At 48.6% G+C, this 23,546-nt stretch overlaps 23 non-coding genes and 2 pseudogenes across 23 annotated transcripts; 3 read left to right on the top strand and 22 right to left on the bottom strand.

Annotated features, from left to right (window-relative positions):
- The first annotated feature begins 859 nt into the window (after nucleotides 1-859).
- Nucleotides 860-1,023, top strand: LOC135049247 (U1 spliceosomal RNA). The gene has a single exon (XR_010241013.1). It is a non-coding gene; the product is annotated as a U1 spliceosomal RNA (small nuclear RNA).
- A 152-nt stretch (nucleotides 1,024-1,175) lies between these two features.
- LOC135049513 (U1 spliceosomal RNA) lies at nucleotides 1,176-1,338 on the top strand. The gene has a single exon (XR_010241260.1). It is a non-coding gene; the product is annotated as a U1 spliceosomal RNA (small nuclear RNA).
- Nucleotides 1,339-1,993: 655 nt separating this feature from the next.
- Nucleotides 1,994-2,156, top strand: LOC135049292 (U1 spliceosomal RNA). The gene has a single exon (XR_010241054.1). It is a non-coding gene; the product is annotated as a U1 spliceosomal RNA (small nuclear RNA).
- Nucleotides 2,157-11,480: 9,324 nt separating this feature from the next.
- LOC135049421 (U1 spliceosomal RNA) lies at nucleotides 11,481-11,643 on the bottom strand. Its single transcript, XR_010241176.1, has one exon. It is a non-coding gene; the product is annotated as a U1 spliceosomal RNA (small nuclear RNA).
- Nucleotides 11,644-11,795: 152 nt separating this feature from the next.
- On the bottom strand, nucleotides 11,796-11,959 carry LOC135049181 (U1 spliceosomal RNA). The gene has a single exon (XR_010240948.1). It is a non-coding gene; the product is annotated as a U1 spliceosomal RNA (small nuclear RNA).
- Nucleotides 11,960-12,654: 695 nt separating this feature from the next.
- Nucleotides 12,655-12,795, bottom strand: LOC135049631 (U1 spliceosomal RNA; annotated as a pseudogene).
- A 152-nt stretch (nucleotides 12,796-12,947) lies between these two features.
- LOC135049341 (U1 spliceosomal RNA) lies at nucleotides 12,948-13,111 on the bottom strand. The gene has a single exon (XR_010241102.1). It is a non-coding gene; the product is annotated as a U1 spliceosomal RNA (small nuclear RNA).
- Nucleotides 13,112-13,785: 674 nt separating this feature from the next.
- On the bottom strand, nucleotides 13,786-13,948 carry LOC135049448 (U1 spliceosomal RNA). Its single transcript, XR_010241201.1, has one exon. It is a non-coding gene; the product is annotated as a U1 spliceosomal RNA (small nuclear RNA).
- Nucleotides 13,949-14,100: 152 nt separating this feature from the next.
- Nucleotides 14,101-14,264, bottom strand: LOC135049228 (U1 spliceosomal RNA). Its single transcript, XR_010240994.1, has one exon. It is a non-coding gene; the product is annotated as a U1 spliceosomal RNA (small nuclear RNA).
- A 674-nt stretch (nucleotides 14,265-14,938) lies between these two features.
- LOC135049420 (U1 spliceosomal RNA) lies at nucleotides 14,939-15,101 on the bottom strand. The gene has a single exon (XR_010241175.1). It is a non-coding gene; the product is annotated as a U1 spliceosomal RNA (small nuclear RNA).
- A 152-nt stretch (nucleotides 15,102-15,253) lies between these two features.
- Nucleotides 15,254-15,417, bottom strand: LOC135049343 (U1 spliceosomal RNA). The gene has a single exon (XR_010241104.1). It is a non-coding gene; the product is annotated as a U1 spliceosomal RNA (small nuclear RNA).
- A 674-nt stretch (nucleotides 15,418-16,091) lies between these two features.
- LOC135049506 (U1 spliceosomal RNA) lies at nucleotides 16,092-16,254 on the bottom strand. The gene has a single exon (XR_010241253.1). It is a non-coding gene; the product is annotated as a U1 spliceosomal RNA (small nuclear RNA).
- A 152-nt stretch (nucleotides 16,255-16,406) lies between these two features.
- LOC135049355 (U1 spliceosomal RNA) lies at nucleotides 16,407-16,570 on the bottom strand. Its single transcript, XR_010241115.1, has one exon. It is a non-coding gene; the product is annotated as a U1 spliceosomal RNA (small nuclear RNA).
- Nucleotides 16,571-17,244: 674 nt separating this feature from the next.
- Nucleotides 17,245-17,407, bottom strand: LOC135049419 (U1 spliceosomal RNA). Its single transcript, XR_010241174.1, has one exon. It is a non-coding gene; the product is annotated as a U1 spliceosomal RNA (small nuclear RNA).
- A 152-nt stretch (nucleotides 17,408-17,559) lies between these two features.
- On the bottom strand, nucleotides 17,560-17,723 carry LOC135049321 (U1 spliceosomal RNA). The gene has a single exon (XR_010241082.1). It is a non-coding gene; the product is annotated as a U1 spliceosomal RNA (small nuclear RNA).
- A 674-nt stretch (nucleotides 17,724-18,397) lies between these two features.
- On the bottom strand, nucleotides 18,398-18,560 carry LOC135049489 (U1 spliceosomal RNA). Its single transcript, XR_010241237.1, has one exon. It is a non-coding gene; the product is annotated as a U1 spliceosomal RNA (small nuclear RNA).
- A 152-nt stretch (nucleotides 18,561-18,712) lies between these two features.
- Nucleotides 18,713-18,876, bottom strand: LOC135049368 (U1 spliceosomal RNA). Its single transcript, XR_010241128.1, has one exon. It is a non-coding gene; the product is annotated as a U1 spliceosomal RNA (small nuclear RNA).
- Nucleotides 18,877-19,546: 670 nt separating this feature from the next.
- Nucleotides 19,547-19,709, bottom strand: LOC135049662 (U1 spliceosomal RNA). The gene has a single exon (XR_010241371.1). It is a non-coding gene; the product is annotated as a U1 spliceosomal RNA (small nuclear RNA).
- A 152-nt stretch (nucleotides 19,710-19,861) lies between these two features.
- LOC135049612 (U1 spliceosomal RNA) lies at nucleotides 19,862-20,025 on the bottom strand. Its single transcript, XR_010241343.1, has one exon. It is a non-coding gene; the product is annotated as a U1 spliceosomal RNA (small nuclear RNA).
- A 671-nt stretch (nucleotides 20,026-20,696) lies between these two features.
- Nucleotides 20,697-20,860, bottom strand: LOC135049502 (U1 spliceosomal RNA). The gene has a single exon (XR_010241249.1). It is a non-coding gene; the product is annotated as a U1 spliceosomal RNA (small nuclear RNA).
- Nucleotides 20,861-21,012: 152 nt separating this feature from the next.
- Nucleotides 21,013-21,176, bottom strand: LOC135049277 (U1 spliceosomal RNA). The gene has a single exon (XR_010241041.1). It is a non-coding gene; the product is annotated as a U1 spliceosomal RNA (small nuclear RNA).
- A 694-nt stretch (nucleotides 21,177-21,870) lies between these two features.
- Nucleotides 21,871-22,012, bottom strand: LOC135049558 (U1 spliceosomal RNA; annotated as a pseudogene).
- Nucleotides 22,013-22,164: 152 nt separating this feature from the next.
- On the bottom strand, nucleotides 22,165-22,328 carry LOC135049522 (U1 spliceosomal RNA). Its single transcript, XR_010241268.1, has one exon. It is a non-coding gene; the product is annotated as a U1 spliceosomal RNA (small nuclear RNA).
- A 671-nt stretch (nucleotides 22,329-22,999) lies between these two features.
- LOC135049485 (U1 spliceosomal RNA) lies at nucleotides 23,000-23,162 on the bottom strand. The gene has a single exon (XR_010241233.1). It is a non-coding gene; the product is annotated as a U1 spliceosomal RNA (small nuclear RNA).
- Nucleotides 23,163-23,314: 152 nt separating this feature from the next.
- On the bottom strand, nucleotides 23,315-23,478 carry LOC135049330 (U1 spliceosomal RNA). Its single transcript, XR_010241091.1, has one exon. It is a non-coding gene; the product is annotated as a U1 spliceosomal RNA (small nuclear RNA).
- Nucleotides 23,479-23,546: the final 68 nt, after the last annotated feature.

The following is a 23,546-nucleotide window of genomic DNA, read 5'->3' as shown; positions in this document are numbered from 1 at the left end:
GGTTATGGACCCAGCATGCTTCCATTGCAGTACTCTGCTGCACATGTAAGTGCAAGAGATCCTGAAGCACTCACTCATCATGCGAAAGTACCAATGTGTTTCTTCATTGGTTGCTGGAAGAAACATCTTACAAACACTCTCCAGATTATTGACTTTTTAAAGTTTTTCTAGGAAACGTTCTAGATGAATGCTTATTAGTCTTTGTCAGTATATACTTTTTGCAAAGTGTCTCTGTGGCGCAATCGGTTAGTGTGTTCAGCTAACCCTTGTGCACTATCCTGACTTCTCCTCCTGTCTGCTTACTTTGTGCCTTCCAATGCACAATGCAAACTACAGGTAGTGCTGCAGGGCCCACACCCTTTTACTTGCCTTACGGAGCAGCTCTGGAGCTGTTTCAGTGCCAAGCTGCTGTAAGAAATAAGCTTGAATGCTTCAGAGGCTGGGGCATTGTCAACATGAGCCCCACACCAAAGGAGGGTGGAGGTGTTTAATGCGAACTAGGGGTCATCCAAGCGCCGCAAAAGGCCGCCATACCCTGCACGCCCCTTTTCTCTTTTCATATGCAGATGAGGATTGAAGCCAACTTTGACCCACTGCTTGGATGACATCACCATATGCAAATCCATCTGCTGCAGGCCTTCCCCCCGGAATGCTTGCACTAGTTGTTGCATTTGGTTTGTTGTTTGGGGGTGCTTCAGTATTAGGCAGCCTTCTGCCCTCCCATGTTCATCTGAAAATATGTGTTCTCCCTGCAGTTGTTGTCCCCAGATGAGAGTTCCCTTGTGCTGCCTCAGTTGAATCTCCTTTACTTGACAGAGATGTGCCTGAGCAGCGGCCCTCCCCAGCCCTATCCCAAATCATACTTATTTTGCATAGGAGATACCATGGTCATGAAGATTGTTCTCCCAGGGTGAGGTTCATTCATTGCATTCTGGGTATGCTGACCCCTGTGATTTCCCCAAATGTGGGTAACTCGACTGCATTATTTGTGGTAGTGGGGGACTGTGTTTGTGTTTTCCTCTGGTCAGCTCTGGTAAAAGTCAGATTTCTTTGTTTCAGATCTTCCTCTAGCCTTGTTCTTCTTTCGAGAGTTCCCTTGTGCTTCCTCAGTTGGATCTCCTTCAGTTGACAGGGCGGTGCCCGAGCAGCGACCCTCCCCAGCTCAAGCCCAACTCCTACTTACCTGCCAGGTGAGATACTATGATCATGAAGGTGCTTCTTCCAGGGCAAGGCTTACCCATTGCACTCTGGGTGTGCTGCCCCTGCGATTTCCCCAAATGTGGGAAACTTGACTGCATAATTTGTGTTTCCCCTGGTCGGCTCTCGTATAATTCAGATCTCTTTGTCTCAGGTCTCTCTCCAGCCTAGTTTGCTGTCTGTTTCCACTTCTTTTTTCTTGAGCCCCTCCCTTTTATACCCTTGTGCACTATCCTGACTTCTCCTCCTGTCTGCTTACTTTGTGCCTTCCAATGCACAATGCAAACTACACACCCTTTTACTTGCCTTACAGAGCAGCTCTGGAGCTGTTACAGTGCCAAGCTGCTGTAAGAAATCAGCTTGAATGCTTCAGGGGCTGGGGCATTGTCAACATGAGCCCCACACCGAAGGAGGGTGGGGGTGTTTAATGCGAACTAAGGGTCATCCAAGCGCCGCAAAAGGCCGCCATGCCCTGCATGCCCCTTTTCTCTTTTCATATGCAGATGAGGGTTCCAGCCAACTTTGGCCCACTGCTTGGATGACATCACCGTATGCAAATCCGTCTTCTGCAGAACTTCCCCCAGGAATGCTTGTACTAGTTGTTGCATTTGGTTTGTTGTTTGGGGGTGCTTCAGTATTAGGCAGCCTTCTGCCCTCCCATGTTCATCTGAAAATATGTGTTCTCCCTGCAGTTGTTGTCCCCAGATGAGAGTTCCCTTGTGCTGCCTCAGTTGAATCTCCTATACTTGACAGAGATGTGCCTGAGCAGCGGCCCTCCCCAGCCCTATCCCAAATCATACTTATTTTGCATAGGCGATACCATGGTCATGAAGATTGTTCTCCCAGGGTGAGGTTCATTCATTGCATTCTGGGTATGCTGACCCCTGTGATTTCCAAAATGTGGGAAACTCGACTGCATTATTTGTGGTAGTGGGGGACTGTGTTTGTGCTTTCCTCTGGTCAGCTCTGGTAAAAGTCAGATTTCTTTGTCTCAGATCTTCCTCTAGCCTTGTTCTTCTTTCGAGAGTTCCCTTGTGCTGCCTCAGTTGGATCTCCTTCACTTCACAGGGGGTGCCCGAGCAGCAATCCTCCACAGCTCTGGCCCAACTCCTACTTACCTGCCAGGTGAGATACTATGATCTTCACTGTTAGGGCAATCAGGATGTGGAATTCCCTGCCAGGGAAGGTGGTAATGGCGGACTCTGTAATTGGATTTAAAAAAGGAATGGATACATTTCTGAATTAAAAAGCTATCCAAGTTTATAATACTTAAAATATCAACATGGTTAATCCGGGGGTAACATGAGTTGTAGTAGCTAACTAGTCATAATACATTATTAAGCAAGTATGTAGAATCATCACAACTTAAAACAGGTTGAACACGATGGGCAATTTGCCTCTATTCAACCTCAAAAACTATGTTACTATATGTTACTATATTACTATGTTACTGTAGTATACAGAACACCACAATGCAATGAGCAGTGATAGTGAGCACTGATGAGGATACTAGAACTGACACTGAGCAGCAAGATGCAGCACTGGACTATTAGTAATGTACTGTAGTATGCTGAGCACAACAATGCAGCACAAGACAATGAGCAGTGATACTGAGCACTGATGAGGATACTACTGAGAACTGACACTGAGCAGGAGAGACACACTACTAGTATTACTGAGCAGCAATAAGTATCCACTGATACTGAGCACTGATATTGAGATTTCCACTGAGAGAACATAGCCACGTCCTCTCCGCTCTCTCTTCAATGCACGAGTAAAAATGGCGGCAACGCGCAGCTCTTTATATGGAATCCGAATCTCGCGAGAATCCGACAGCGGGATGAGGACATTTTCCCTTGTTCATAGAATTTGGGAGTCATTTTGATCCCAAAGTATTATTAACCTCAATAACCATAATTTCCACTCATTTTCAGTCTATTCTTAACACCTTACACCTCACAATATTATTTTTAGTCCTAAAATTTGCACCGAGGTCGCTGGATGACTAAGCTCAGCGACCCAAGTGGCCGACACAAACACCTGGCCCATCTAGGAGTGGCACTGCAGTGTCACGCAGGATAGCCCTTCCAAAAAACACTCCCCAAACAGCACATGACGCAAAGAAAAAAAGAGGCGCAATGAGGTAGCTGTGTGACTAAGCTCAGCGACCCAAGTGGCCGACACAAACACCTGGCCCATCTAGGAGTGGCACTGCAGTGTCACGCAGGATGGCCCTTCCAAAAAACACTCCCCAAACAGCACATGACGCAAAGAAAAAAAGAGGCGCAATGAGGTAGCTGTGTGACTAAGCTCAGCGACCCAAGTGGCCGACACAAACACCTGGCCCATCTAGGAGTGTCACTGCAGTGTCACGCAGGATGGCCCTTCCAAAAAACACTCCCCAAACAGCACATGACGCAAAGAAAAAAAGAGGCGCAATGAGGTAGCTGTGTGACTAAGCTCAGCGACCCAAGTGGCCGACACAAACACCTGGCCCATCTAGGAGTGTCACTGCAGTGTCACGCAGGATGGCCCTTCCAAAAAACACTCCCCAAACAGCACATGACGCAAAGAAAAAAAGAGGCGCAATGAGGTAGCTGTGTGACTAAGCTCAGCGACCCAAGTGGCCGACACAAACACCTGGCCCATCTAGGAGTGGCACTGCAGTGTCACGCAGGATGGCCCTTCCAAAAAACACTCCCCAAACAGCACATGACGCAAAGAAAAATGAAAGAAAAAAGAGGTGCAAGATGGAATTGTCCTTGGGCACTCCCACCCACCCTTATGTTGTATAAACAGGACATGCACACTTTAACCAACCCATCATTTCAGTGACAGGGTCTGCCACACGACATTGACTGAAATGACGGGTTGGTTTGGACCCCCACCAAAAAAGAAGCAATTAATCTCTCCTTGCACAAACTGGCTCTACAGAGGCAAGATGTCCACCTCATCATCATCCTCCGATTCATCACCGTGTACATCCCCCTCCTCATAGATTATCAATTCGTCCCCACTGGAATCTACCATCTCAGCTCCCTGTGTACTTTGTGGAGGCAATTGCTGCTGGTCAATGTCTCCACGGAGCAATTGATTATAATTCATTTTAATGAACATCATCTTCTCCACATTTTCTGGAAGTAACCTCGTACGCCGATTGCTGACAAGGTGAGCGGCGGCACTAAACACTCTTTCGGAGTACTACTTGTGGGAGGGCAACTTAGGTAGAATAAAGCCAGTTTGTCCAAGGGCCTCCAAATTGCCTCTTTTTCCTGCCAGTATACGTACGGACTGTCTGACGTGCCTACTTGGATGCGGTCACTCATATAATCCTCCACCATTCTTTCAATGGTGAGAGAATCATATGCAGTGACAGTAGACGTCATGTCCGTAATCGTTGGCAGGTCCTTCAGTCCGGACCAGATGTCAGCATCAGCAGTCGCTCCAGACTGCCCTGCATCACCGCCAGCGGGTGGGCTCGGAATTCTGAGCCTTTTCCTCGCACCCCCAATTGCGGGAGAATGTGAAGGAGGAGCTGTTGACCGATCAAGTTCCACTTGACTTGATAATTTTCTCACCAGCAGGTCTTTGAACCCCTGCAGACTTGTGTCTGCCGGAAAGAGAGATACAACGTAGGTTTTAAATCTAGGATCGAGCACGGTGGCCAAAATGTAGTGCTCTGATTTCAACAGATTGACCACCCGTGAATCCTGGTTAAGCGAATGAAGGGCTCCATCCACAAGTCCCACATGCCTAGCGGAATCGCTCTGTCTTAGCTCCTCCTTCAATGTCTCCAGCTTCTTCTGCAAAAGCCTGATGACGGGAATGACCTGACTCAGGCTGGCAGTGTCTGAACTGACTTCACGTGTGGCAAGTTCAAAAGGTTGCAGAACCTTGCACAACGTTGAAATCATTCTCCACTGCGCTTGAGACAGGTGCATTCCACCTCCTATATCGTGGTCAGATGTATAGGCTTGAATGGCCTTTTGCTGCTCCTCCATCCTCTGAAGCATATAGAGGGTTGAATTCCACCTCGTTACCACTTCTTGCTTCAGATGATGGCAGGGCAGGTTCAGGCGTTTTTGGTGTTGCTCCAGTCTTCTGTACGTGGTGCCTGTACGCCGAAAGTGTCCCGCAATTCTTCTGGCCACCGACAGCATCTCTTGCACACCCCTGTCGTTTTTTAAATAATTCTGCACCACCAAATTCAAGGTATGTGCAAAACATGGGACGTGCTGGAATTTGCCCAGATATAATGCACGCACAATATTGCTGGCGTTGTCCGATGCCACAAATCCACAGGAGAGTCCAATTGGGGTAAGCCATTCTGCGATGATCTTCCTCAGTTGCCGTAAGAGGTTTTCAGCTGTGTGCGTATTCTGGAAAGCGGTGATACAAAGCGTAGCCTGCCTAGGAAAGAGTTGGCGTTTGCGAGATGCTGCTACTGGTGCCGCCGCTGCTGTTCTTGCGGCGGGAGTCAATACATCTACCCAGTGGGCTGTCACAGTCATATAGTCCTGAGTCTGCCCTGCCCCATTTGTCCACATGTCCGTGGTTAAGTGGACATTGGGTACAACTGCATTTTTTAGGACACTGGTGAGTCTTTTTCTGAGGTCTGTGTACATTTTCGGTATCGCCTGCCTAGAGAAATGGAACCTAGATGGTATTTGGTACCGGGGACACAGTACCTCAATCAAGTCTATAGTTGGCTCTGAAGTAATGATGGATACCGGAACCACGTTTCTCACCGCCCAGGATGCCAAGGCCTCAGTTATCCGCTTTGCAGCAGGATGACTGCTGTGATATTTCATCTTCCTTGCAAAGGACTGTTGGACAGTCAATTGCTTGGTGGAAGTAGTAAAAGTGGTCTTACGACTTCCCCTCTGGGATGACCATCGACTCCCAGCAGCAACAACAGCAGCGCCAGCAGCAGTAGGCGTTACACTCAAGGATGCATCGGAGGAATCCCAGGCAGGAGAGAACTCGTCAGAATTGCCAGTGACATGGCCTGCAGGACTATTGGCATTCCTGGGGAAGGAGGAAATTGACACTGAGGGAGTTGGTGGGGTGGTTTGCGTGAGCTTGGTTACAAGAGGAAGGGATTTACTGGTCAGTGGACTGCTTCCGCTGTCGCCCAAAGTTTTTGAACTTGTCACTGACTTATGATGAATGCGCTGCAGGTGACGTATAAGGGAGGATGTTCCGAGGTGGTTAACGTCCTTACCCCTACTTATTACAGCTTGACAAAGGCAACACACGGCTTGACACCTGTTGTTCGCATTTCTGTTGAAATACTTCCACACCGAAGAGCAGTTTTTTTTGGTATTTTCACCAGGCATGTCAATGGCCATATTCCTCCCACGGACAACAGGTGTCTCCCCGGGTGCCTGACTTAAACAAACCACCTCACCTCCCCAGCGCCAGCAACACCCATATCCTCCTCATCCTGGTGTACTTCAACACTGACATCTTCAATCTGACTATCAGGAACTGGACTGCGGGTGCTCCTTCCAGCACTTGCAGGGGGTGTGCAAATGGTGGAAGGTGCATGCTCTTCACGTCCAGTGTTGGGAAGGTCAGGCATCGCAACCGACACAATTGGACTCTCCTTGTGGATTTGTGATTTTGAAGAACGCACAGTTCTTTGCTGTGCTTTTGCCAGCTTAAGTCTTTTCATTTTTCTAGCGAGAGGCTGAGTGCTTCCATCCTCATGTGAAGCTGAACCACTAGCCATGAACATAGGCCAGGGCCTCAGCCGTTCCTTGCCACTCCGTGTGGTAAATGGCATATTGGCAAGTTTACGCTTCTCCTCCGACGATTTTTATTTAGATTTTTGAGTCCTTTTTTTTACTGATCTTTTGTGTTTTGAATTTTACATGCTCTGTACTATGACATTGGGCATCGGCCTCGGCAGACGACGTTGATGGAATTTCATCGTCTCGGCCATGACTAGTGGCAGCAGCTTCAGCACGAGGTGGAAGTGGATCTTGATCTTTCCCTATTTTTGGAACCTCAACATTTTTGTTCTCCATATTTTAATAGGCACAACTAAAAGGCACCTCAGGTAAACAATGGAGATGGATGGATACTAGTATACTTATGGATGACGAGTGACTGACGACACAGAGGTAGCTACAGCCGTGGACTACCGTACTGCGTCTGCTAGTATAGAGATGATAATTAATGATATAAAAAAAATATATATATAACTACTGTAGGTATATATTATATAATGACGGACCTGGTGGACACTGTCAGCAGACTGCTAAACTACTAGTATGATGAAGATAGAAAAAAAAACCCCACCACAGGTAGGTAGGTATACAATTATGGACGAGCACTGACGACACAGAGATAGCCACAGCCGTGGCCTACCGTACTGCGTCTGCTAGTATAGAGATGATAATTAATGATATAAAAAAAAATATATATAACTACTGTAGGTATATATAATGTAATGACGGACCTGGTGGACACTGTCAGCAGACTGCTAAACTACTAGTATGAAGAAGATAGAAAAAAAACTTCACCACAGGTAGGTATACAATTATGGACGAGTGACGACACAGAGGTAGGTACAGCCGTGGACTACCGTACTGCGTCTGCTAGTATAGATAATATACTAAATATATTACTACTGTAGGTATATAATATAATGACGGACCTGGTGGACACTGTCAGCAGACTCCTAAACTACTAGTATGAAGAAGATAGAAAAAAAAACCCACCACAGGTAGGTAGGTATACAATTATGGACGAGCACTGACGACACAGAGATAGCCACAGCCGTGGCCTACCGTACTGCGTCTGCTAGCATAGATAATATACTAAATATATTACTACTGTAGGTATATAATATAATGACGGACCTGGTGGACACTGTCAGCAGACTGCTAAACTACTAGTATGAAGAAGATAGAAAAAAAAACCCCACCACAGGTAGGTATACAATTATGGACGAGTGACGACACAGAGGTAGGTACAGCCGTGGACTACAGTACTGCGTCTGCTAGTATAGATAATATACTAAATATATTACTACTGTAGGTATATAATATAATGACGGACCTGGTGGACACTGTCAGCAGACTCCTAAACTACTAGTATGAAGAAGATAGAAAAAAAACCCCCACCACAGTTAGGTATACAATTATGGACGAGTGACGACACAGAGGTAGGTACAGCCGTGGACTACCGTACTGCGTCTGCTAGTATAGATAATATACTAAATATATTACTACTGTAGGTATATAATATAATGACGGACCTGGTGGACACTGTCAGCAGACTCCTAAACTACTAGTATGAAGAAGATAGAAAAAAAACACCCCACCACAGGTAGGTATACAATTATGGACGAGCACTGACGACACAGAGATAGCCACAGCCGTGGACTACCGTACTGCGTCTGCTAGTATAGATAATATAATAAATATATTACTACTGTAGGTATATAATATAATGATGGACCTGGTGGACACTGTCAGCAGACTCCTAAACTACTAGTATGAAGAAGATAGAAAAAAAAAAACCACCACAGGTAGGTAGGTATACAATTATGGACGAGCACTGACGACACAGAGATAGCCACAGCCGTGGACTACCGTACTGCGTCTGCTAATATAGAGATGATAAAGATGATAGAGATGAAAAAAAAATATAACACTACTGCAGGTAAATATTTATATAATATAATGTATGACCGACCTGCTGGACACTGTCAGCAGAATGCGTTTATAGAATAAAAAAAAAAAAACACCACAGGAGTGTTTAACTTTTTCAGGCAGACAATATACTGGTGGTCACACTGGCAGCAAAAGTGTGCACTGTACTCCTGCTATAACTGCTCCCCAGTCTCCCCCACAATTAAGCTGTGTGAGCAGTGAGCACTCAGCACAGTCAGATATACATAGATGATATATCATGCAGCACACTGAGGCTGAGCACATATATGGTATGTGTATCGTTTTTTTTCAGGCAGAGAACGGATTATAAATAATAAAACTGGTGGTCACTATCAGCAAAACTCTGCACTACTGAGTACTCCTGACAAGTTCAACTGCTCCCCAAATTAGTAGTAAATCAAATGTCACTCGTCTCTATCTTCTAATCTAAACGGAGAGGACGCCAGCCACGTCCTCTCCCTATCAATCTCAATGCACGTGTGAAAATGGCGGCGACGCGCGGCTCCTTATATAGAATCCGAGTCTCGTGAGAATCCGACAGCGGGATGATGACGTTCGGGCGCGCTCGGGATAACCGAGCAAGGCGGGAGGATCCGAGTCTGCTCGGACCCGTGCAAAAAAGGGTGAAGTTCGGGCGGGTTCGGATTCCGAGGAACCGAACCCGCTCATCTCTAATGGCCACCCAGCATGACGCCTCCCTTCTTGACCATGCTGTAATTGCAGTCGCACTGCAGTTCAGCGTGATCATAAAAAATGGTGTAGCCTCCTGCTGGTGCAGACTGTATGTGCGCGCAGGAAGCCGCCACCATTTTTGTGATCACAGCGGCTGAATGTGATGTAATACAGCCGCTGTGACCACGCCCCCTGTGTCTCCTCCATTGCAGACCCCATTTTGAAGCCTTGCCCCCGCACCGCTCCATCCCTGACTTGGAAATGGAGTGTTGCTGACCCCCCTCTCCCCCCCTGCCCCGATTGACAGGCAGAGGCGATCGCATTCTCTGCGGGGTGCCGCAGAAAATGCAGGCACATGCGTATGCTCTTAGCAATTTTTGCAGTTGGATCGCTTATTGTGATTGCAATCCAACCTGAATCAGGCCCTATTACCTATCACAATGCGCTGCGGGCAGTACAAAATTGGTTTAATATAGGAGAAAAACCCCCAGACCTGTGCTCCTTAACTGTACCTGGTGGCTAGTGGAGCGGCTGCCCAGTAATCAGTGTCCACGCCAGTGCGCACACGGTCCACCCCCTACGGCCACGCTCCCCTTCATCAGCGGCCTCGTGATCCGGAAGGGCGGTGTGTGTGTGACTGACCTTAGGAAGAAACCGGAGCCTCCGCTGCAGTGACCCAGCAACCAGGGCACGGGAGTATACAGCGCCGCTGGGAGTGATGAAGCTGCAGTAAAGATGTCTATTAGACCTAGCCTGCTGCAGCCCTTGTAGATTCTCATAAAACAAGTTCTTCTTTTCTTGTCAAAATTAATAGCTAAGAATAGGCTGCCTGAGGCAGGCCCCTGTTAAGTGGCCTGCTACTGAAGGCACCAACTGCAAACTGAGCTCCCTGTTCATGGAAGCGGGGTTATAGAGGAGAATGCACTGAGCTTCTTGGGAACAGTCAAAAGCTTTGAGCCGGTTGGTGCCTCAGATCAAGATCCTACTCTACACCCCAATGTGAATCCTTGTGGAGTCCAGTGTACCCCACAGAAGAAATTAATGTGTCACACCCATTGGCAGCAACCTTAGAATAGCTGCTGACGGGCACAATTGAGAAAGGAAGGGGGGGGGGGGACATTTGAATCCAACACATAGATGCAATTCAAATATGTAATTTGTACCTTCCTATTTTAAAATATAATGGATGAACCTCACCCTGTGAGAACAATCTTCATGATCAAGAGATCTCATATGCAAAATAAGTATGAGTTGGGATAGGGCTGGGGAGGGTGGCTGCTCGGGCAGCCCCTCCCCCGTCAAGTTAAGGAGATTCAACTGAGGAAGCACAAGGGAACTTTCGTCTGGGGACAACAACTGCAGGGAGACCACATCTTTTCAGATGAACATGGGAGGGCGGAAGGCTGCCTAATACTGAAGCACCATCAAATATCAAACCATATGCAACAACTAGTACAAGCATTCCTGGGGGAAGGTCTGCAGAAGACGGATTTGCATACGGTGATGTCATCCAAGCAGTGGGCCAAAGTTGGCTGGATCCCTCATCTGCATATGAAAAGAGAAAAGGGGCATGCAGGGCATGGCGGCCTTTTGCGGTGCTTGGATGACCCTTAGTTCGCATTAAACACCCCCACCCTCCTTTTGTGTGGGGCTCATGTTGGCTCTGCCCCAGCCCCTGAAGCATTCAAGCTGATTTCTTGCAGCAGCTGGGCACTGTAACAGCTCCAGAGCTGCTCTGTAAGGCAACTAAAAGGGTGTGGGCCCTGCAGCACTACCTGTAGTTCGCATTGTGCGTTTGAAGGCACAAAGTAAGCAGACAGGAGGATAAGTCAGGATAGTGCGCAAGGGCATAGAAGGGAGCGGCTCAAGAAAAGAGAAGTGGAAACAGACAGCAAACTAGGCTGGAGAGAGACCTGAGACAAAGAGATCTGAATTATACGAGAGCCGACCAGGGGAAACACAAATTATGCAGTCAAGTTTCCCACATTTGGGGAAATCGCAGGGGCAGCACACCCAGAGTGCAATGGGTGAGCCTTGCCCTGGGAGAAGCACCTTCATGATCATAGTATCTCACCTGGCAGGTAAGTAGGAGTTGGGCTAGAGCTGGGGAGGGTCGCTGCTCGGGTACCCCCCTGTAAAGTGAAGGAGATCCAACTGAGGCAGCACAAGGGAACTCTCGAAAGAAGAACAAGGCTAGAGGAAAATCTGAGACAAAGAAATCTGACTTTTACCAGAGCTGACCAGAGGAAAGCACAAACACAGTCCCCCACTACCAAAAATAATGCAGTCAAGTTTCCCACATTTGGGGAAATCACAGGGGTCAGCATACCCAAAATGCAATGAATGAACCTCACCCTGGGAGAACAATCTTCATGACCATGGTATCTCCTATGCAAAATAAGTATGATTTAGAATAGGGCTGGGGAGGGCCGCTGCTCAGGCACATCTCTGTCAAGTAAAGGAGATTCAACTGAGGCAGCACAAGGGAACTCTCATCTGGGGACAACAACTGCAGGGAGAACACATATTTTCAGATGAACATGGGAGGGCAGAAGGCTGCCTAATACTGAAGCACCCCCAAACAACAAACCAAATGCAACAACTAGTGCAAGCATTCCTGGGGGAAGTTCTGCAGAAGACGGATTTGCATACGGTGATGTCATCCAAGCAGTGGGTCAAAGTTGGCTTCAACCCTCATCTGCATATGAAAAGAGAAAAGGGGCGTGCAGGGCTTGGCGGCCTTTTGCGGTGCTTGGATGACCCCTAGTTCGCATTAAACTCCTCCACCCTCCTTTGGTGTGGGGCTCATGTTGGCCATGCCCCATCCCCTGAAGCATTCAAGCTGATTTCTTGCAGCAGCTGGGCACTGTAACAGCTCCAGAGCGGCTCTGTAAGGCAAGTAAAAGGGTGTGGGCCCTGCAGCACTACCTGTAGTTTGCATTGTGCATTGGAAGGCACAAAGTAAGCAGACGGGAGGAGAAGTCAGGATAGTGCACAAGGGTATAGATGGGAGGGGCTCAAGAAAAAAGAAGTGGAAACAGACAGCAAACTAGGCTGGAGAGAGACCTGAGACAAAGAGATCTAAATTATACGAGAGCCGACCAGGGGAAACACAAATTATGCAGTCAAGTTTCCCACATTTCGGGAAATCGCAGGGGCAGCACACCCAGAGTGCAATGGTGGGCCTTGCCCTGGGAGAAGCACCTTCATGATCATAGTATCTCACCTGGCAGGTAAGTAGGAGTTGGGCTAGAGCTGGGGAGGGTCGCTGCTCGGGCACCCCCCTGTCAAGTGAAGGAGATCCAACTGAGGCAGCACAAGGGAACTCTCGAAAGAAGAACAAGGCTAGAGGAAGATCTGAAACAAAGAAATCTGACTTTTACCAGAGCTGACCAGAGGAAAACACAAACACAGTCCCCCACTACCACAAATAAAGCAGTCGCGTTTCCCACATTTGGGGAAATCACAGAGGTCAGCATACCCAGAATGCAATGAATGAACCTCACCCTGGGAGAACAATCTTCATGACCATGGTATCTCCTATGCAAAATAAGTATGATTTGGAATAGGGCTGGGGAGGGCCGCTGCTCATGCACATCTCTGTCAAGTAAAGGAGATTCAACTGAGGCAGCACAAGGGAACTCTCATCTGGGGACAACAACTGCAGGGAGAACACATATTTTCAGATGAACATGGGAGGGCAGAAGGCTGCCTAATACTGAAGCACCCCCAAACAACAAACCAAATGCAACAACTAGTACAAGCATTCCTGGGGGAAGTTCTGCAGAAGACGGATTTGCATATGGTGATGTCATCCAAGCAGTGGGTCAAAGTTGGCTTCAACCCTCGTCTGCATATGAAAAGAGAAAAGGGGCGTGCAGGGCATGGCGGCCTTTTGCGGCGCTTGGATGACCCCTAGTTCGCATTAAACACCTCCACCCTCCTTCGGTGTGGGGCTCATGTTGGCTATGCCCCAGCCCCTGAAGCATTCAAGCTGATTTCTTGCAGCAGCTGGGCACTGTAACAGCTCCAGAGCTGCTCTGTAAGGCAAGTAAAAGGGTGTGGGCCCTGCAGCACTACCTGTAGTTCGCATTGTGCGTTGGAAGGCACAAAGTAAGCAGAGAGGAGGAGAAGTCAGGATAGTGCGCAAGGGCATAGAAGGGAGCGGCTCAAGAAAAGAGAAGTGGAAACAGACAGCAAACTAGGCTGGAGAGAGACCTGAGACAAAGAGATCTGAATTATACGAGAGCCGACCAGGGGAAACACAAATTATGCAGTCAAGTTTCCCACATTTGGGGAAATCGCAGGAGCAGCACACCCAGAGTGCAATGGGTGAGCCTTGCCCTGGGAGAAGCACCTTCATGATCATAGTATCTCACCTGGCAGGTAAGTAGGATTTGGGCTAGAGCTGGGGAGGGTCGCTGCTCGGGTACCCCCCTGTCAAGTGAAGGAGATCCAACTGAGGCAGCACAAGGGAACTCTCGAAAGAAGAACAAGGCTAGAGTTAAATATGAGACAAAGAAATCTGACTTTTACCAGAGCTGACCAGAGGAAAGCACAAACACAGTCCCCCACTACCACAAATAATGCAGTCAAGTTTCCCACATTTGGGGAAATCACAGGGGTCAGCATACCCAAAATGCAATGAATGAACCTCACCCTGAGAGAACAATCTTCATGACCATGGTATCTCCTATGCAAAATAAGTATGATTTGGAATAGGGCTGGGGAGGGCCGCTGCTCAGGCACATCTCTGTCAAGTAAAGGAGATTCAACTGAGGCAGCACAAGGGAACTCTCATCTGGGGACAACAACTGCAGGGAGAACACATATTTTTAGATGAACATGGGAGGGCAGAAGGCTGCCTAATACTGAAGCACCCCCAAACAACAAACCAAATGCAACAACTAGTGCAAGCATTCCTGGGGGAAGTTCTGCAGAAGACGGATTTGCATACGGTGATGTCATCCAAGCAGTTGGTCAAAGTTGGCTTCAACCCTCATCTGCATATGAAAAGAGAAAAGGGGCGTGCAGGGCATGGCGGCCTTTTGCGGTGCTTGGATGACCCCTAGTTCGCATTAAACACCTCCACCCTCCTTTGGTGTGGGGCTCATGTTGGCCATGCCCCATCCCCTGAAGCATTCAAGCAGATTTCTTGCAGCAGCTGGGCACTGTAACAGCTCCAGAGCTGCTCTGTAAGGCAAGTAAAAGGGTGTGGGCCCTGCAGCACTACCTGTAGTTTGCATTGTACATTGGAAGGCACAAAGTAAGCAGACGGGAGGAGAAGTCAGGATAGTGCACAAGGGTATAGAAGGGAGCGGCTGAAGAAAAGAGAAGTGGAAACAGACAGCAAACTAGGCTGTAGAGAGATCTGAGACAAAGAGATCTGAATTATACGAGAGCCGACCAGGGGAAACACAAATTATGCAGTCAAGTTTCCCACATTTGGGGAAATCGCAGGGGCAGCACACCCAGAGTGCAATGGGTGAGCCTTGCCCTGGGAGAAGCACCTTCATGATCATAGTATCTCACCTGGCAGGTAAGTAGGAGTTGGGCTAGAGCTGGGGAGGGTCGCTGCTCGGGCACCCCCCTGTTAAGAGAAGGAGATCCAACTGAGGCAGCACAAGGGAACTCTCAAAAGAAGAACAAGGCTAGAGGAAGATCTGAAACAAAGAAATCTGACTTTTACCAGAGCTGACCAGAAGAAAACACAAACACAGTCCCCCACCACCACAAATAAAGCAATCGAGTTTCCCACATTTGGGGAAATCACAGGGGTCAGCATACCCAGAATGCAATGAATGAACCTCACCCTGGGAGAATAATCTTCATGACCATGGTATCTCCTATGCAAAATAAGTATGATTTGGGATAGAGCTGGGGAGGGCCGCTGCTCAGGCACATCTCTGTCAAGTTAAGGAGATTCAACTGAGGCAGCACAAGGGAACTCTCATCTGGGGACAACAACTGCAGGGAGAACACATATTTTCAGATGAACATGGGAGGGCAGAAGGCTGCCTAATACTGAAGCACCCCCAAACAACAAACCAAATGCAACAACTAGTGCAAGCATTCCTGGGGGAAGGCCTGCCGCAGATGGATTTGCATATGGTGATGTCATCCAAGCAGTGGGTCAAAGTTGGCTTCAACCCTCGTCTGCATATGAAAACAGAAAAGGGGCGTGCAGGGCATGGTGGCCTTTTGCGGCGCTTGACTGACCCCTAGTTTGCATTAAACACCTCCACCCTCCTTCGGTGTGGGGCTCATGTTGGCTATGCCCCAGCCCCTGAAGCATTCAAGCTGATTTCTTGCAGCAGCTGGGCACTGTAACAGCTCCAGAGCTGCTCTGTAAGGCAAGTAAAAGGGTGTGGGCCCTGCAGCACTACCTGTAGTTTGCATTGTGCATTGGAAGGCACAAAGTAAGCAGACGGGAGGAGAAGTCAGGATAGTGCACAAGGGTATAGAAGGAAGCGGCTGAAGAAAAGAGAAGTGGAAACAGACAGCAAACTAGGCTGGAGAGAGACCTGAGACAAAGAGATCTGAATTATACGAGAGCCGACCAGGGGAAACACAAATTATGCAGTCAAGTTTCCCACATTTGGGGAAATCGCAGGAGCAGCACACCCAGAGTACAATGGGTGAGCCTTGCCCTGGGAGAAGCACCTTCATGATCATAGTGTCTCACCTGGCAGGTAAGTAGGAGTTGGTCTAGAGCTGGGGAGGGTTGCTGCTCGGGTACCCCCCTGTAAAGTGAAGGAGATCCAACTGAGGCAGCACAAGGGAACTCTCGAAAGAAGAACAAGGCTAAAGGAAAATCTGAGACAAAGAAATCTGACTTTTACCAGAGCTGACCAGAAGAAATCACAAACACAGCCTCCCACTACCACAAATAATGCAGTCAAGTTTCCCACATTTGGGGAAATCACAGGGGTCAGCATACCCAAAATGCAATGAATGAACCTCACCCTGGGAGAAAAATCTTCATGACCATGGTATCTCCTATGCAAAATAAGTATGATTTGGAATAGGGCTGGGGAGGGCCGCTGCTCATGCACATCTCTATCAAGTAAAGGAGATTCAACTGAGGCAGCACAAGGGAACTCTCATCTGGGGACAACAACTGCAGGGAGAACATATATTTTCAGATGAACATGGGAGGGCAGAAGGCTGCCTAATACTGAAGCACCCCCAAACAACAAACCAAATGCAACAACTAGTGCAAGCATTCCTGGGGGAAGGCCTGCCGCAGATGGATTTGCATATGGTGATGTCATCCAAGCAGTGGGTCAAAGTTGGCTTCAACCCTCGTCTGCATATGAAAAGAGAAAAGGGGCGTGCAGGGCATGGTGGCCTTTTGCGGCGCTTGGCTGACCCCTAGTTTGCATTAAACACCTCCAACCTCCTTTGGTGTGGGGCTCATGTTGGCTATGCCCCAGCCCCTGAAGCATTCAAGCTGATTTCTTGCAGCAGCTGGGCACTGTAACAGCTCCAGAGCTGCTCTGTAAGGCAAGTAAAAGGGTGTGGGCCCTGCAGCACTACCTGTAGTTCGCATTGTGCGTTGGAAGGCACAAAGTAAGCAGACAGGAGGAGAAGTCAGGATAGTGCGCAAGGGCATAGAAGGGAGCGGCTTAAGAAAAGAGAAGTGGAAACAGACAGCAAACTAGGCTGGAGAGAGACCTGAGACAAAGAGATCTGAATTATACGAGAGCCGACCAGGGGAAACACAAATTATGCAGTCAAGTTTCCCACATTTGGGGAAATCGCAGGGGCAGCACACCCAGAGTGCAATGGGTGAGCCTTGCCCTGGGAGAAGCACCTTCATGATCATAGTATCTCACCTGGCAGGTAAGTAGGAGTTGGGCTAGAGCTGGGGAGGGTCTCTGCTCGGGCACCCCCCTGTCAAGTGAAGGAGATCCAACTGAGGCAGCACAAGGGAACTCTCGAAAGAAGAACAAGGCTAGAGGAAGATCTGAAACAAAGAAATCTGACTTTTACCAGAGCTGACCAGAGGAAAACACAAACACAGTCCCCCACTACCACAAATAAAGCAGTCAAGTTTCCCACATTTGGGGAAATCACAGGGGTCAGCATACCCAGAATGCAATGAATGAACCTCACCCTGGGAGAATAATCTTCATGACCATGGTATCTCCTATGCAAAATAAGTATGATTTGGGATAGAGCTGGGGAGGGCCGCTGCTCAGGCACATCTCTGTCAAGTTAAGGAGATTCAACTGAGGCAGCACAAGGGAACTCTCATCTGGGGACAACAACTGCAGGGAGAACACATATTTTCAGATGAACATGGGAGGGCAGAAGGCTGCCTAATACTGAAGCACCCCCAAACAACAAACCAAATGCAACAACTAGTGCAAGCATTCCTGGGGGAAGGCCTGCCGCAGATGGATTTGCATATGGTGATGTCATCCAAGCAGTGGGTCAAAGTTGGCTTCAACCCTCGTCTGCATATGAAAACAGAAAAGGGGCGTGCAGGGCATGGTGGCCTTTTGCGGCGCTTGTCTGACCCCTTGTTTGCATTAAACACATCCACCCTCCTTCGGTGTGGGGCTCATGTTGGCTATGCCCCAGCCCTTGAAGCATTCAAGCTGATTTCTTGCAGGAGCTGGGCACTGTAACAGCTCCAGAGCTGCTCTGTAAGGCAAGTAAAAGGGTGTGGGCCCTGCAGCACTACCTGTAGTTTGCATTGTGCATTGGAAGGCACAAAGTAAGCAGACGGGAGGAGAAGTCAGGATAGTGCACAAGGGTATAGAAGGGAGCGGCTGAAGAAAAGAGAAGTGGAAACAGACAGCAAACTAGGCTGGAGAGAGACCTGAGACAAAGAGATCTGAATTATACGAGAGCCGACCAGGGGAAACACAAATTATGCAGTCAAGTTTCCCACATTTGGGGAAATCGCAGGAGCAGCACACCCAGAGTACAATGGGTGAGCCTTGCCCTGGGAGAAGCACCTTCATGATCATAGTATCTCACCTGGCAGGTAAGTAGGAGTTGGGCTAGAGCTGGGGAGGGTCGCTGCTCGTGTACCCCCCTGTAAAGTGAAGGAGATCAAACTGAGGCAGCACAAGGGAACTCTCGAAAGAAGAACAAGGCTAAAGGAAAATCTGAGACAAAGAAATCTGACTTTTACCAGAGCTGACCAGAGGAAAGCACAAACACAGTCTCCCACTACCACAAATAATGCAGTCAAGTTTCCCACATTTGGGGAAATCACAGCGGTCAGCATACCCAAAATGCAATGAATGAACCTCACCCTGGGAGAAAAATCTTCATGACCATGGTATCTCCTATGCAAAATAAGTATGATTTGGAATAGGGCTGGGGAGGGCCGCTGCTCATGCACATCTCTGTCAAGTAAAGGAGATTCAACTGAGGCAGCACAAGGGAACTCTCATCTTGGGACAACAACTGCAGGGAGAACATATATTTTCAGATGAACATGGGAGGGCAGAAGGCTGCCTAATACTGAAGCACCCCCAAACAACAAACCAAATGCAACAATTAGTGCAAGCATTCCTGGGGGAAGGCCTGCCACAGATGGATTTGCATATGGTGATGTCATCCAAGCAGTGGGTCAAAGTTGGCTTCAACCCTCGTCTGCATATGAAAATAAAAAAGGGGTGTGCAGGGCATGGCGGCCTTTTGCGGCGCTTGGATGACCCCTAGTTCGCATTAAACACCTCCACCCTCCTTCGGTGTGGGGCTCATGTTGGCTATGCCCCAGCCCCTGAAGCATTCAAGCTGATTTCTTGCAGCAGCTGGGCACTGTAACAGCTCCAGAGCTGCTCTGTAAAGCAAGTAAAAGGGTGTGGGCCCTGCAGCACTACCTGTAGTTTGCATTGTGCGTTGGAAGGCACAAAGTAAGCAGACGGGGAAGTCAGGATAGTGCACAAGGGCATAGAAGGGAGCGGCTCAAGAAAAGAGAAGTGGAAACAGACAGCAAACTAGGCTGGAGAGAGACCTGAGACAAAGAGATCTGAATTATACGAGAGCCGACCAGAGGAAACACAAATTATGTAATCAAGTGTCCCACATTTGGGGAAATCTTAGGAGCAGCACACCCAGAGTGCATTGGGTGAGCCTTGCCCTGGGAGAAGCACCTTCCTGATCATAGTATCTCACCTGGCAGGTAAGTAGGAGTTGGGCTAGAGCTGGGGAGGGTCGCTGTTCGGGCACCCCCCTGCCAAGTGAAGGAGATCCATCTGAGGCAGCACAAGGAAACTCTCGAAAAAAGAACAAGGCTAGAGGAAGATCTGAAACAAAGAAATCTGACTTTTACCAGAGCTGACCAGAGGAAAGCACAAACACAGTCCCCCACTACCACAAATAATGCAGTCGAGTTTCCCACATTTGGGGAAATCACAGGGGTCAGCATACCCAGAATGCAATGAATGAACCTCACCCTGGGAGAACAATCTTCATGATAATGGTATCTCCTATGCAAAATAAGTATGATTTGGGATAGGGCTGGGGAGGGCCGCTGCTCAGGCACATCTCTGTCAAGTAAAGGAGATTCAACTGAGGCAGCACAAGGGAACTCTCATCTGGGGACAACAACAGCAGGGAGAACACATATTTTCAGATGAAAATGGGAGAGCAGAAGGCTGCCTAATACTGAAGCACCCCCAAACAACAAACCAAATGCAACAACTAGTACAAGCATTCCTGGGAAAAGGTCTGCAGAAGACGGATTTGCATACGGTGATGTCATCCAAGCAGTGGGCCAAGGTTGGCTGGAACCCTCATCTGCATATGAAAAGAGAAAAGGGTTATGCAGGGCATGGCGGCCTTTTGCGGTGCTTGGATGACCCTTAGTTCGCATTAAACACCTCCACCCTCCGTCGGTGTGGGGCTCATGTTGGCTATGCCCCAGCCCCTGAAGCATTCAAGCTGATTTCTTGCAGCAGCTGGGCACTGTAACAGCTCCAGAGCTGCTCTGTAAGGCAAGTAAAAGGGTGTTGGCCCTGCAGCACTACCTGTAGTTTGCATTGTGCGTTGGAAGGCACAAAATAAGCAGACAGGAGAAGTCAGGAGAGTGCACAAGGGCATAGAAGGCAGGGGCTCAAGAAAAGAGAAGTGGAAACAGACAGCAAACTAGGCTAAAGAGAGACCTGAGACAAAGAGATCTGAATTATACGAGTAGCCGACCAGAGGAAACACAAATTATGCAATCAAGTGTCCCACATTTGGGGAAATCGTAGGAGCAGCACACCCAGAGTGCAATGGGTGAGCCTTGCCCTGGGAGAAGCACCTTCCTGATCATAGTATCTCACCTGGCAGGTAAGTAGGAGTTGGGCTTGAGCTGGGGAGGGTCGCTGCTCGGGCACCCCCCTGTCAAGTGAAGGAGATCCAACTGAGGCAGCACAAGGAAACTCTCAAAAAGAGAACAAGGCTAGAGGAAGATCTGAGACAAAGAAATCTGACTTTTACCAGAGCTGACCAGAGGAAAGCACAAACACAGTCCCCCACTACCACAAATAATGCAGTCGAGTTTCCCACATTTGGGGAAATCACAGGGGTCAGCATACCCAGAATGCAATGAATGAACCTCACCCTGGGAGAACAATCTTCATGACCATGGTATCTCCTATGCAAAATAAGTATGATTTGGGATAGGGCTGGGGAGGGCCGCTGCTCAGGCACATCTCTGTCAAGTAAAGGAGATTCAACTGAGGCAGCACAAGGGAACTCTCATCTGGGGACAACAACTGCAGGGAGAACACATATTTTCAGATGAACATGGGAGAGCAGAAGGCTGCCTAATACTGAAGCACCCCAAACAACAAACCAAATGCAACAAATAGTACAAGCATTCCTGGGGGAAGGTCTGCAGAAGACGGATTTGCATACGGTGATGTCATCCAAGCAGTGGGCCAAAGTTGGCTGGAACCCTCATCTGCATATGAAAAGAGAAAAGGGGTATGCAGGGCATGGCGGCCTTTTGCGGCGCTTGGATGACCCTTAGTTCGCATTAAACACCTCCACCCTCCGTCGGTGTGGGGCTCATGTTGGCTATGCCCCAGCCCCTGAAGCATTCAAGCTGATTTCTTGCAGCAGCTGGGCACTGTAACAGCTCCAGAGCTGCTCTGAAAGGCAAGTAAAAGGGTGTGGGCCCTGCAGCACTACCTGTAGTTTGCATTGTGCGTTGGAAGGCACAAAGTAAGCAGACAGGAGGAGAAGTCAAGAGAGTCCACAAGGGTATAGAAGGGAGGGGCTCAAGAAAAAAGAAGTGGAAACAGACAGCAAACTAGGCTGGAGAGAGACCTGAGACAAAGAGATCTGAATTATATGAGAGCCGACCAGGGGAAACACAAATTATGCAGTCAAGTTTCCCACATTTGGGGAAATCGCAGGGGCAGCACACCCAGAGTGCAATGGGTGAGCCTTGCCCTGGGAGAAGCACCTACATGATCATAGTATCTCACCTGGCAGGTAAGTAGGAGTTGGGCTAGAGCTGGGGAGGGTCGCTGCTCGGGCACCCCCCTGTCAAGTGAAGGAGATCCAACTGAGGCAACACAAGGGAACTCTCGAAAGAAGAACAAGGCTAGAGGAAGATCTGAGACAAAGAAATCTGACTTTTACCAGAGCTGACCAGAGGAAAGCACAAACACAGTCCCCCACTACCACAAATAATGCAGTTGAGTTTCCCACATTTGGGGAAATCACAGGGGTCAGCATACCCAGAATGCAATGAATGAACCTAACCCTGGGAGAACAATCTTCATGACCATGGTATCTCCTATGCAAAATAAGTATGATTTGGGATAGGGCTGGGGAGGGCCGCTGCTCAGGCACATCTCTGTCAAGTAAAGGAGATTCAACTGAGGCAGCACAAGGGAACTCTCATCTGGGGACAACAACTGCAGGGAGAACACATATTTTCAGATGAACATGGGAGGGCAGAAGGCTGCCTAATACTGAAGCACCCCCAAACAACAAACCAAATGCAACAACTAGTAAAAGCATTCCTGGGAGAAGGTCTGCAGAAGACGGATTTGCATACGGTGATGTCATCCAAGCAGTGGGCCAAAGTTGGCTGGAACCCTCATCTGCATATGCAAAGAAAAAAGGGTTATGCAGGGCATGGCGGCCTTTTGCGGTGCTTGGATGACCCCTAGTTCGCATTAAACACCTCCATTCTCCTTCGGTGTGGGGCTCATGTTGGCTATGCCCCAGCCCCTGAAGTATTCAAGCTGATTTCTTGCAGCAGCTGGGCACTGTAACAGCTCCAGAGCTGCTCTGTAAGGCAAGTAAAAGGGTGTGGGCCCTGCAGCACTACCTGTAGTTCGCATTGTGCGTTGGAAGGCACAAAGTAAGCAGACAGGAGAAGTCAGGAGAGTGCACAAGGGCATAGACGGCAGGGGCTCAAGAAAAGAGAAGTGGAAACAGACAGCAAACTAGGCTGGAGAGAGACCTGAGACAAAGAGATCTGAATTATACAAGCGCCGACCAGGGGAAACACAAATTATGCAGTCAAGTTTCCCACATTTGGGGAAATCGCAGGAGCAGCACACCCAGAGTGCAATGGGTGAGCCTTGCCCTGGGAGAAGCACCTTCATGATCATAGTATCTCACCTGGCAGGTATGTAGGAGTTGGGCTAGAGCTGGGGAGGGTCGCTACTCGGGTACCCCCCTGTCAAGTGAAGGAGATCAAACTGAGGCAGCACAATGGAACTCTCGAAAGAAGAACAAGGCTAGAGGAAGATCTGAGACAAAGAAATCTGACTTTTACCAGAGCTGACCAGAGGAAAACACAAAAACAGTCCCCCACTACCACAAATAATGCAGTTGAGTTTCCCACATTTGGGGAAATCACAGGGGTCAGCATACCCAGAATGCAATGAATGAACCTCATCCTGGGAGAACAGTCTTTATGACCATGGTATCTCCTATGCAAAATAAGTATGATTTGGGATAGGGCTGGGGAGGGCCGCTGCTCAGGCACATCTCTGTCAAGTAAAGGAGATTCAACTG

Source organism: Pseudophryne corroboree, unplaced genomic scaffold (assembly GCF_028390025.1).
Source record: "Pseudophryne corroboree isolate aPseCor3 unplaced genomic scaffold, aPseCor3.hap2 scaffold_99, whole genome shotgun sequence".
In the NCBI taxonomy this organism is placed as follows: domain Eukaryota; kingdom Metazoa; phylum Chordata; class Amphibia; order Anura; family Myobatrachidae; genus Pseudophryne; species Pseudophryne corroboree.
Note: the sequence above shows the minus strand (reverse complement) of the source record. Positions and strands in the feature narration are given on the sequence as shown.